Here is a 12694-nt window from a genome sequence, read left to right on the forward strand (position 1 = left end):
CCAGGTACGTGTTTATTACTTTATTGGGCTTTTACGAGGACTCTCGATCTGTCTACTTGTTCATATCCAACCATGTGCACTACAGGAAAATCAGGCGCTGCCGTGCAGCATATCATTGCCGTGAGGCACCGCACGGCAAAGAATTCTTTGCCGTGCGCCGCAAGAGGCACGCACGGCAAAGAATATGTGCACGGCAAAGTTAAAGGGCGGCGCACGGCAAAGATAAAGAGCACGGCAACCTCACCCATGCCGCACGGCAACGTTCCCTCGCACGGCAAAGTTCCTCAAACGCGCACGGCAAAGAAAACATGACGGCAAAGCCAACAGAGGCCGCACGGCAAAGAAACTGTGCTCGGCAAAGGACTGGGACATTGCCGTGGGCCTCCCTTTGCCGTGCGGCCAGATAAAATGCACGGCAAAGACGCCTTTGCCGTGCACTCCTTCTTTGCCGTGCGCCATACTTCATTTTATTTGTTTTTCTTTCTATTTTATTTCATCTAATACTTATATTTATTTTTTTATTAGTTTTACTTTTTGATGACTATTTATTAGTGTTACTTAAGACAATGTGCAATACAAAATTAATCTCCATGCTCATCCCCCACAAATATGAGGGTTCCGGTGCTCCGGCGGCCGTCCCCCTCCTTCCCCCCAAAACAGCGGGACGGCGGGTCTACCCCCGTTGATTTCTCCGCGCGAGGGTGCACAATGTACTTTTTCATTCTCTTAGGTTTGTTAGGGTAGGTTTTAGGTCCAGTTGCAAGTTTTGGTTGCATTTCGGTGCTCAGGCCGTCATTACCCCTAAAAACCTCTGTCTGTGGGCCCCGGATGGTCTACCCCCTAGATTTCTCCGCGCGAGGTTCCACCAATATACCTTTTCATAGGTTTAGGTTTGTTTAGTCCATGGACATATGGAAAACCATGTGTGGCACCCTTTGGCACAGTCTAGCCCCCGATATACCCGCGGCGGGACACTTCACCGTACACGTCCAGGAATCTGTTAAGTGTTATCGCCCGAAGGTGAGGGATGTCAGACCGGGGATCCATGCCATGCACCATTTGGTGAATTACACCTAGCATCACACTTTGACACATATCATAGGTCCACATGCAAGGTTTGGTGGGGTTCCGGTGCTCCGGCGGTCGTTATCCCCCTCCTCCCCCAAAACAGCGGAACGGGTGCCCCGGCGGGTCTACCCCCTAGATTTCTCCGCGAGGGTGCACCAATGTAACTTTTCATTATTTTAGGTTTGTTTAGTACATATACACATGGAGAACCAAAGATTGGGACCCTTTGGCACATATACCAGCAGCTAGAGCCATTATCACACGATCGACGGTGTGCCTGATCTACTGGTTAGGGTTAGGGTGTAGGGTTAGGGCTAGGGTTTAGGGGCTAGGGCTAGGGTTTAGGTTAAAGGGTAAGTATTTATGGTTAGGTTTAGGTTTAGGGTTTAGGGTTAGGGTTAGGGTTTATGATGCATGCTTCTGCAGCTCCGGCGTCGTGGTTTAGGGATTTAGAGGGGTTTAGGGCTCGAAGCCTCCCAGGCTTTAGGGTTTAGTGTTTAGGGGAGCTACTTTTGCAGAATTAGACCTTGCACCACACTTTGACACATATCATAGGTCCACATGCAAGGTTTGGTGGGGTTACGGTGCTCCGGCGGTCGTTATCCCCCTCCTCCCCCAAAACAGCGGAACGTGTGCCCCGGCGGGTCTACCCCCCTAGATTTCTCCGCGCGAGGTTCCACCAATATACCTTTTCATAGGTTTAGGTTTGTTTAGTCCATGGACATATGGAAAACCATGTGTGGCACCCTTTGGCACAGTCTAGCCCCCGATATACCCGCGGCGGGACACTTCACCGTACACGTCCAGGAATACATTAAGTGTTATCGCCGAAGGTGAGGGATGTCGACCGGGGATCCATGCCATGCACCATTTGGTGAATTACACCTAGCATCACACTTTGACACATAACATAGGTCCACATGCAAGGTTTGGTGGGGTTCGGTGCTCGGCGGTCGTTATCCCCTCCTCCCCCAAAACAATGAACGCGTGCCCCGCGGGTCTACCCCCCTAGATTTCTCCGCGCGAGGGTGCACCAATGTAACTTTTCATTATTTTAGGTTTGTTTTGTACATATACACATGGAGAACCAAAGATTGGGACCCTTTGGCACATATACCAGCAGCTAGAGCCATTATCACACGATCGACGGTGTGCACGATCTCTTGGTTAGGGTTAGGGTGTAGGGTTAGGGCTAGGGTTTAGGGGCTAGGGCTAGGGTTTAGGTTAAAGGGTAAGTATTTATGGTTAGGTTTAGGTTTAGGGTTTAGGGTTAGGGTTAGGGTTTATGATGCATGCTTCTGCAGCTCCGGCGTCGTGGTTTAGGGATTTAGAGGGGTTTAGGGCTCGAAGCCTCCCCAGTTTAGGGTTTAGGGTTTAGGGGAGCTACTTTTGCACCATTAGACCTTGCACCACACTTTGACACATATCATAGGTCCACATGCAAGGTTTGGTGGGGTTACGGTGCTCCGGCGGTCGTTATCCCCTCCTCCCCCCAAAACAGCGGAACGCGTGCCCCGGCGGGTCTACCCCCCTAGATTTCTCCGCGCGAGGTTCCACCAATATACCTTTTCATAGGTTTAGGTTTGTTTAGTCCATGGACATATGGAAAACCATGTGTGGCACCCTTTGGCACAGTCTAGCCCCCGATATACCCGCGGCGGGACACTTCACCGTACACGTCCAGGAATCTGTTAAGTGTTATCGCCCGAAGGTGAGGGATGTCAGACCGGGGATCCATGCCATGCACCATTTGGTGAATTACACCTAGCATCACACTTTGACACATATCATAGGTCCACATGCAAGGTTTGGTGGGGTTACGGTGCTCCGGCGGTCGTTATCCCCTCCTGCCCCCAAAACAGTGAACGCGTGCCCCGCGGGTCTACCCCCCTAGATTTCTCCGCGCGAGGGTGCACCAATGTAACTTTTCATTATTTTAGGTTTGTTTTGTACATATACACATGGAGAACCAAAGATTGGGACCCTTTGGCACATATACCAGCAGCTAGAGCCATTATCACACGATCGACGGTGTGCCTGATCTACTGGTTAGGGTTAGGTGTAGGGTTAGGGCTAGGGTTTAGGGGCTAGGGCTAGGGTTTAGGTTAAAGGGTAAGTATTTATGGTTAGGTTTAGGTTTAGGGTTTAGGGTTAGGGTTAGGGTTTATGATGCATGCTTACGACTCAGGCGTCGTGGTTTAGGGATTTAGAGGGGTTTAGGGCTCGAAGCCTCCCGGTTTAGGGTTTAGGGTTTAGGGGAGCTACTTTTGCACCATTAGACCTTGCACCACACTTTGACACATATCATAGGTCCACATGCAAGGTTTGGTGGGGTTACGGTGCTCCGGCGGTCGTTATCCCCCTCCTCCCCCAAAACAGCGGAACGTGTGCCCCGGCGGGTCTACCCCCCTAGATTTCTCCGCGCGAGGTTCCACCAATATACCTTTTCATAGGTTTAGGTTTGTTTAGTCCATGGACATATGGAAAACCATGTGTGGCACCCTTTGGCACAGTCTAGCCCCCGATATACCCGCGGCGGGACACTTCACCGTACACGTCCAGGAATCTGTTAAGTGTTATCGCCCGAAGGTGAGGGATGTCAGACCGGGGATCCATGCCATGCACCATTTGGTGAATTACACCTTGCATCACACTTTGACACATATCATAGGTCCACATGCAAGGTTTGGTGGGGTTCCGGTGCTCCGGCGGTCGTTATCCCCTCCTCCCCCCAAACAATGAACGCGTGCCCCGGCGGGTCTACCCCCCTAGATTTCTCCGCGCGAGGGTGCACCAATGTAACTTTTCATTATTTTAGGTTTGTTTAGTACATATACACATGGAGAACCAAAGATTGGGACCCTTTGGCACATATACCAGCAGCTAGAGCCATTATCACACGATCGACGGTGTGCCTGATCTACTGGTTAGGGTTAGGTGTAGGGTTAGGGCTAGGGTTTAGGGGCTAGGGCTAGGGTTTAGGTTAAAGGGTAAGTATTTATGGTTAGGTTTAGGTTTAGGGTTTAGGGTTAGGGTTAGGGTTTATGATGCATGCTTCTGCAGCTCCGGCGTCGTGGTTTAGGGATTTAGAGGGGTTTAGGGCTCGAAGCCTCCCCAGTTTAGGGTTTAGGGTTTAGGGGAGCTACTTTTGCACCATTAGACCTTGCACCACACTTTGACACATATCATAGGTCCACATGCAAGGTTTGGTGGGGTTACGGTGCTCCGGCGGTCGTTATCCCCCTCCTCCCCCAAAACAGCGGAACGTGTGCCCCGGCGGGTCTACCCCCCTAGATTTCTCCGCGCGAGGGTGCACCAATGTAACTTTTCATTATTTTAGGTTTGTTTAGTACATATACACATGGAGAACCAAAGATTGGGACCCTTTGGCACATATACCAGCAGCTAGAGCCATTATCACACGATCGACGGTGTGCCTGATCTACTGGTTAGGGTTAGGTGTAGGGTTAGGGCTAGGGTTTAGGGGCTAGGGCTAGGGTTTAGGTTAAAGGGTAAGTATTTATGGTTAGGTTTAGGTTTAGGGTTTAGGGTTAGGGTTAGGGTTTATGATGCATGCTTCTGCAGCTCCGGCGTCGTGGTTTAGGGATTTAGAGGGGTTTAGGGCTCGAAGCCTCCCCAGTTTAGGGTTTAGGGTTTAGGGGAGCTACTTTTGCACCATTAGACCTTGCACCACACTTTGACACATATCATAGGTCCACATGCAAGGTTTGGTGGGGTTCCGGTGCTCCGGCGGTCGTTATCCCCCTCCTCCCCCAAAACAGCGGAACGTGTGCCCCGGCGGGTCTACCCCCCTAGATTTCTCCGCGCGAGGGTGCACCAATGTAACTTTTCATAGGTTTAGGTTTGTTTAGTCCATGGACATATGGAAAACCATGTGTGGCACCCTTTGGCACAGTCTAGCCCCCGATATACCCGCGGCGGGACACTTCAGCGTACACGTCCAGGAATCTGTTAAGTGTTATCGCCCGAAGGTGAGGAATGTCAGACCGGGGATCCATGCCATGCACCATTTTGTGAATCACACCTTGCATCACACTTTGACACATAGAATAGGTCCACATGCAAGGTTTGGTGGGGTTCCGGTGCTCCGGCGGTCGTTATCCCCCTCCTCCCCCCAAAACAGCGGAACGTGTGCCCCAGCGGGTCTACCCCACTAGATTTCTCCGCGCGAGGGTGCACCAATGTAACTTTTCATTCCTTTATGTTTGTTTAGTACATATACACATGGAGAACCAAAGATTGGGACCCTTTGGTACATATACCAGCAGCTAGAGCCATTATCACACGATCGACGGTGTGCCTGGTCTACTGGTTAGGGTTAGGTGTAGGGTTAGGGCTAGGGTTTAGGGGCTAGGGCTAGGGTTTAGGTTAAAGGGTAAGTATTTATTGTTAGGTTTAGGTTTAGGGTTTAGGGTTAGGGTTAGGGTTTATGATGCATGCTTCTGCAGCTCCGGCGTCGTGGTTTAGGGATTTAGAGGGGTTTAGGGCTCGAAGCCTCCCCAGTTTAGGGTTTAGGGTTTAGGGGAGCTACTTTTGCACCATTACACCTTGCACCACACTTTCACACATAGCATAGGCCCACATGCAAGATTTGGTGGGGTTCCGGTGTTCCGGCGGTCGTTCTCCCCCTCCTCCCCCCAAAACAGCGAAACGGGTTCCCCGGCGGGTCTACCCCCCTAGATTTCTCCGCGCGAGGGTGCACCAATGTAACTTTTCATTCTTTTAGGTTTGTTTAGTACATATACACATGGAGAACCAAAGATTTAGGTTAAAGGGTAAGTATTTATGGTTAGGTATAGGTTTAGGGTTTAGGGTTAGAGTTAGGGTTTATGATGCATGGTTAAGTATTAATGTGTTAGGATTTATGGTTAAGTATTAATGTGTTAGGATTTAGGGTTAGGGTTTAGGGTTAGGGTTATGATTTAGGGTTATATGATTTAGGGTTATATGATTTAGGGTTAGGGTTATGATTAATGTGGCTAGATCAATGGGTTAGGATTTAGGGTTAGGGTTAGGGTTATGGTTAATCACACATTTCTTGAAAAACATGAAACATATAGTATTACATAATACACATTTTGAAAAACAAGTTTAATATAATTTACAAATAAAACTTAATGTTATTGATAATTTACAATTAAAATTCTTAGTGTTATAGAAGTGGTAAAAATAAAAAAAAAATGCTTTGCCGTGCGCAGGCGCACGGCAAAGAAGCCTGCCGCACGGCAAAGGCACTGCTGCGCACGGCAAAGCTTCCCCGCACGGCAAAGAACCTTTGCCGCACGGCAAAGAAGGCCGCACGGCAAAGAAGGCGGATAAGGCGCGGTCGGGACGTCCTGAGCCAGACAAATTTCTCCCCACCTCCACGCATCCGCACGACCTCCCCACACGCCGACCTCCCCACACGCCGCCGCCGCCACCTCGACCACGCCGCCGCCGCTGCCTCCTGCTGCTCCTCCTGTGCGCCGCGCCGCCACCTCGACCACGCCGCCGCCGCCACCTGCTGCTCCTCCCAGGCGCCGCGCCGCCGTTCGCCCCCACGACGCCGTCGCCGCCACCTCCTGCTCCTCCCAGCCGCCGCTGCCCGGCCCACGACCACGCCGCCGCAGCCCCTTCCCCCGGTCACAGGTCTCAGGTCAGGCCCCCCTCCCCCTCCTCCTTCCCATTCGCACACCGTGGCGACCGCCGACAGCAGCACCACCACGACGGGGCCGGGAGGCCGGCCAGCGCGGCGGGGAGCGGGCCGACGAAGGAGTTGACGGAGAGGTCGAGGTGTGTTAGCGCGTTGCACCCGGCGACGGCGGCCTCCGGGCCGAGGTAGTTGGCGCCGAGGTCGAGGGACGCGAGGCGCGGGATGCGGCAGCGACGCGGGGAACGGGCCGGCGAGGTTGGTGTTAGCGACGGAGAGCGCGGTGACGGCGCCGGCGGCGTCGCAGGTGACGCCCGTCCAGGCGCAGGGCGTGGCGGCGGTCGGGTTCCAGTCGGTGAGCGTGCCGTCGGGCACGGTGAGCGCGCGCTTGGCGTCGAGCAGGTGGAGGCCGTCCTGGGTCAGGGCTTGCGACGGCGTGGCCAGCAGGCCGGCATTGGCCGCGACGGCGAGCAGCAGGAGGGGGAGGAAGGCGCCCATGGCGGCGGCGGGAGGGTTCTTTGTCTGCGCGCGCGAGGCGTGTCGGGTCGTGGTCGGCGCAGGACGGCGACATGGTCGTCGGCATTGGGAGCGGCACAAAGGCCAGGACCCAACGGCAAGGAGCACAAGGAGCTCCATTGTAGTAGTGGGTTTAGCTAGGGCAGTGTTTGTTTACGGTTCCGTGCCACCGTGCGTGTCTTTATGTAGAGATGACGGCCTAGCTAGCTTTACTGGCATCCCGGTATGCACATACGGCGAGCAAGTGACTGAAAGTTCTGCCACGGATCAAAAATGGTTCAAAGTCTTGTAAAATATAAGCAGTTGGTGCATAGCAGAGCGTCTAGTAAGCCAGAAGATGGAGCATGTTAAGACAAATGCTCCGAGCCCTCGCTGTCCTCTTCTTAGATGTAACATTGCATTACCTCATTCACAAAGCAGCAAAAGTAACATTGGCTTTCTACTGCTCCATATACTCTATATACGCGCATACATGGTAATTATTAATAGCCCCTAATTGGTTTTTTTTTGTTATGCAGGCGATGCTTCGAGGTGGACACGAGGGGCGGCGTCGCGGGGGTGTTTGACGGGGCGTTTCGGATCTTCTTCGACGATTCTCTCAGAGGGTCGTTGGTCTTCTTCGCCGGCTGTCGGTCACGCTTCGAGGGTGAGAATCCGTTCGCCTCTCTTGTACCTAGGTTTTTTCTTTATGTCTAGATCACCAAGTCTGTCGCGATACCTAGGCGTCTCTTCCCGACCGTAAGGGTTACGCGGATAAATATGCATTAGTGGTCTCGCATATTATGAACCGTAACTCTTACGGCATTTATCGGGACAGCCGGCGGATGCGTAGTTGGGTACGTTCTCCCTGCTCTACCCCGATCCGAGACAGGATTTCGGTAGCGCCTCCCCGTTGTTCTCCGGATGCACACCCCTCTCGGCTTTTTGCCGAGACGTGTATCGGGAGAGCAGCGGGGAGGTGCTGCCGAAATTCTGTCTCGGATCGGGGTAGAGCTGGGAGAACGTACTCAATCTACGGATCCGGCGGCTGCTAGGAGCCCACCTAGTAGAGTTTCAGGTTGATGCACGCGTAAAATAAATAAATATATGATGCATTTATTTCGTATTTGATATATAAATGCTATGTTCGTCTGTTTTGTTGCTGATTAGAGGATGGATAATCGTGGCTGGATGTACGATGGCGAGAATCGGTCGGTGGAACTATACCGATGAATGGGGAGAAAATACCGAGCAGTTTGTGGATAGGGCGTTTGCCATCCCTAGCAGACCTATAAGTGTTTGGTGCCCTTGTAGTAAGTGCGCTAACCGAAAGGCACAGGACAAGGAAACTATGAGTATGCACCTGATCAAGTTTGGGTTCACACCGTCCTACAGGATTTGGACTTACCATGGAGAAAAGGCAAAGAAACGTGCTAGGAAGGAGGTGCGGCAGATTCAACCTAGGGGGGAATATGACACTGGTTTTGATAGGTGCTTAGAAAACTTGGCTAATGGTAATGTGCCTGAAAGCTCTCATGTAGAGGTGGAGACACCTCAGGATGCGGAGACAAGTGAGGACCCGGAGGAAAACACAAAGGAGTACTATGAGGCTCTGTTTGCTTCGCAGAAACCCCTACATGAAAATACAGAGGTTACCCAACTAGATGCCATCGCTCGCCTTATGGCCTTGAAGTGCCATAGGAACTTGTGCAGAGATGGGTTCGATGAACTTCTGGTCATCGTAGGCAGCCTTCTGCCGAAAGGGCACCTCTTGCCGCAAAACTTCTACTATTCGACCTAATTGCTCTTTGACCTTATGATGTCATGTGAGCAGTTAGACGCTTGTGCAAATGGATGCATGCTATTCGAGAGGAGCACGCTGACACAAATTATTGCATCAAATGCAATTCCTCTAGGTACTTTGAGGTGGACCGCAATGGTGATGGTCGAAGAGGCGGACCACGGTTGCCAAGAATATCCTCCGCTATCTTCCAAGTTCTACCGAGGATCCAGCGGCTCTTCATGACCGAGGATACCGCCCGACAGATGAGGTGGGCCGTGGAAGGAAACAGATACACCGACAAGATGATACATCCGTCGGATGGTACTGCATGGAAGAACTTTGTGAAGAAATTTCCATTGAAAGCAGGTGACCCGAGGAGCGTAGCGATTGCGATATCAACCGATGGGTTCAATCCATATGGTATGTCGGCTGCAGTATACGCTTGTTGGCCGGTGTTTGTTATTCCCATGAACCTCCCCACGGCGTCCGCATGAGATCGAGAACATGTTTGTGTCGATGATAATCCCAGGGCCCAAATACCCGGGCAAGAACATGAATGTGTACCTGGAACCGCTGGTGGATGACTTGGTTCGTGGCTGGGAAGGTCGCGGGATCCGAACATATGACGCATCAAAGAAGGAGTACTTCGATATGTATGTGTGGTACCACACGTCCCTGCATGACCTGCCAGCACGTGCTTTGTTCTGCGGGTGGTGTACACATGGGAAGTGGCCTTGCCCACGGTGCATGAGCCGTGACTTTCTTACGGCTAAACAAGGGAGGCAAGTATTCATGCTTTGATGAAGCTCGACGGTTCCTTGAGCGGAGGCATGCATACGGGAGTGATGTAAAGAGTTTCAAGAAAGGCCGTGTTGTCCGTGGCCCGAAGCCAATTCCGAAGACCGGAACGGAAATCAAGGCCGAGTTAGATGCTCTTCAGCCTAGCCCCGATGGGAATGGTTTCTTAGGATATGGGGAGACACACCAATGGACTCACAAGCCGTGCTTATGGAAGCTCCCTTACTTTGAGTTTCTCGAGCTCCCGCATAACATTGATGTAATGCACACCGAGAAGAATATCAGTGAAGCCATTTGGAGCACGATTGTGGACACTGAGAAGACGAAGGATAACATAAAGGCTCGAATTGATCAAGAAAGGTGGTGTGATAGGCCGGAGTTGAACATGCAGCCACCTAATGGTGCCAAAAACTTGGACTAAGCCACACGCTCCGTTACGCCTCACAAAGGCCCAAAAAGGGAGGTCTTCCAATGGATGAAGGACTCCTTGTTTTTCCCCGATGGGTTCGCAGCCAAGCTGGATGAGGGGCCTGAACATTGAAACGCTGCGAGTACAAGGACCGAAGAGTCATGACTACCACATATGGCTTGAGCGGATAATGCCGGTGATGATTCGAGGCTATGTCCCTGAGAAGACTTGGCGAGTGCTAGCGAGGTTGAGTTTTTTCTTCCGCCAGATTTGTGCTAGGGAGTTAGACACTAAAGTGATTGAGAAGCTGGATGAAGAGGCACCCGTGTTGCTTTGCGATCTGGAGAAGATCTTTCCTCCAGGGTTTTTTAATCCGATGCAACACATGATCCTGCACCTCGCGGAGGAGTGCTTAAAGGGGGCCCGAATTGGGGCCGTTGGCGCTTGGTCCCGAGAGAGAAACACAAAAGCCGTCAAATGACCGGCAATAAATGCAAGATCGAAGCATCCATAGCCGAGGCAGTCCTGAACGTGGAGGTGGCAAACTTCACCACTAAGCACTATGATCCCAACATTCCCACAAAGCACAACCCGGTCCTCCGTTTAAATGCCGCCAACAATGAAGAAGTACCCAAGCTTAGCATCTTCGTGGGGCTTGGTGGCAAGTCAAGTGGCTCGAAGCCGTACGTAACGGACCTACCCGAGCGGACCTTGATCCACTCGTATGTCTTAAACACCATGGTCGAAGTGAAGCCGTACATCGAGTAAGTGCGAACCATTTAATTATTCGCAAACGTTCACTCGTATGTTCGTGGCTAACTCTTCCTCTTTTCATCGGTATAGGAAATTCAAGGCTATACATTGGAAGAATACCCACAGGGAGCCTACCCGGAAGAATCCAAGCAAATTTTCGATAAGGGAGGCGGTTTCGGTTTCGTAGCTGGTTTTGTAATTTGGTACTATTCTATCCAAATTAGCTAGCACTTCCTACATTTATCGGTCATTTCTCGTTCTAAACTTCTTGTGCTAAACTTGTAGGCAAGAACTGACAAAGAGATGAAGTCAGAGCTAAGAAAAATTGCTAGGGGCTTTGACCATTCCGTAGAAGCGTTCAACTCCTATGACGTGAACGGGTATCGCTTCCAGACCCATCAATACACAACAAGCCGGCCCAACGCGAAGACAATAAATAGTGGGGTGGTATGTCAAGGTGATGATGGGCTCCATTACTATGGAAGAGTCGAGGGTATATACGAGCTGAATTACGGGTTTCACAAAGGGCTAAATCCCGTCGTCTTCAAATGCCATTGGTTTGACCCACGTCGGGTGAGACGGGATCCTGAAATTGGGTTGGTCGAAGTTGAAAGGAACTCCATTTATAAGGGAGAGGATGTGTACATCTTGGCAACCCAGGCCTTTCAAGTATTCTATCTCCCGTACGCGTGCGTAAAACCCGACAAAACGTCTACATGGATGGGATGTTGTGATGACGGTGCCTTCACGCAATAGGCCGCCCCGCCAAACAAGGACGATTACCGCCGCGTAGACCCCACAACAAGGAGTGTCGAGTTTTATCAGGAAGAAGGGCTCCCCGGCCATTTCACAATCGGCTTGCCGACTATCGATGACATGGTCGTAGACGATGAACAAGAAGACGCGGGCATGGATGGAGACAATGCAGAAGATGAAGCTGAGGATGTCTGTGCCCCGGAAGACCTGAGTTTGCTCGAGGCGTTCAAAGCAGGGATTGTCCTCGATGAAGATGGACGACGTCCAGGTTTCATTGATGATTATTGGTTCGCCGAGCCTCGATGACGATGAGGAGACACGCGGTCCAATCACGGATGGCGACACAAAGCACGATCTATGTAGTAGTAATTGTGAGGCTAGCCTATTTGTAATAACTCCGTGTAATAGAGATTGTCTAGCTAGGTTATTTGTAAGAACTCCGTGCTATGTTTGAGAGAACTCTATGGTAGCTATTTGTTGCTTCCACTAATTAATTAATGTTCATCCTTTTGCATTATTTGTTGCTTTCATTAATGTTCATCTACTTATATTTCTGTTGCTTTCACTAATATTTATCTCTTTACAATATTGCGTACTAATAAACCACTCTCTTCATTTGTGTTTGCAGGTGATTGAAGCATGCCGCCAAAAAAAAGGGGTGGCGGTCTTAAAAAGAAGCTCAAGGACTTGGTAGGTGTAGGGACTTCGAGGCGGGGCCCCCCACCTAGCCCCCCTCCTAGCCCCCCTCCTGTCGCTCCCACAGGGCGGCCTCGTAGGAAGAATGCGACGCGGGTACTCACTCCTAGTCCTAGCCCCCCTCCCGCAGCCGATGATGATGACGAGGAGGAGGAGGTGGGTGGGGAGGACCAGGAGGAGGAGGTGGGTGGGGAGGACCAGGAGGAGGAGGGGGGTGGGGAGGACCAGGAGGAGGAGGGGGACGAGGAGGACCTCTCGGAGGATGAGGGGTTGGGGAACTTAGTGT

Source organism: Lolium perenne, chromosome 2 (assembly GCF_019359855.2).
Source record: "Lolium perenne isolate Kyuss_39 chromosome 2, Kyuss_2.0, whole genome shotgun sequence".
NCBI lineage: Eukaryota > Viridiplantae > Streptophyta > Magnoliopsida > Poales > Poaceae > Lolium > Lolium perenne.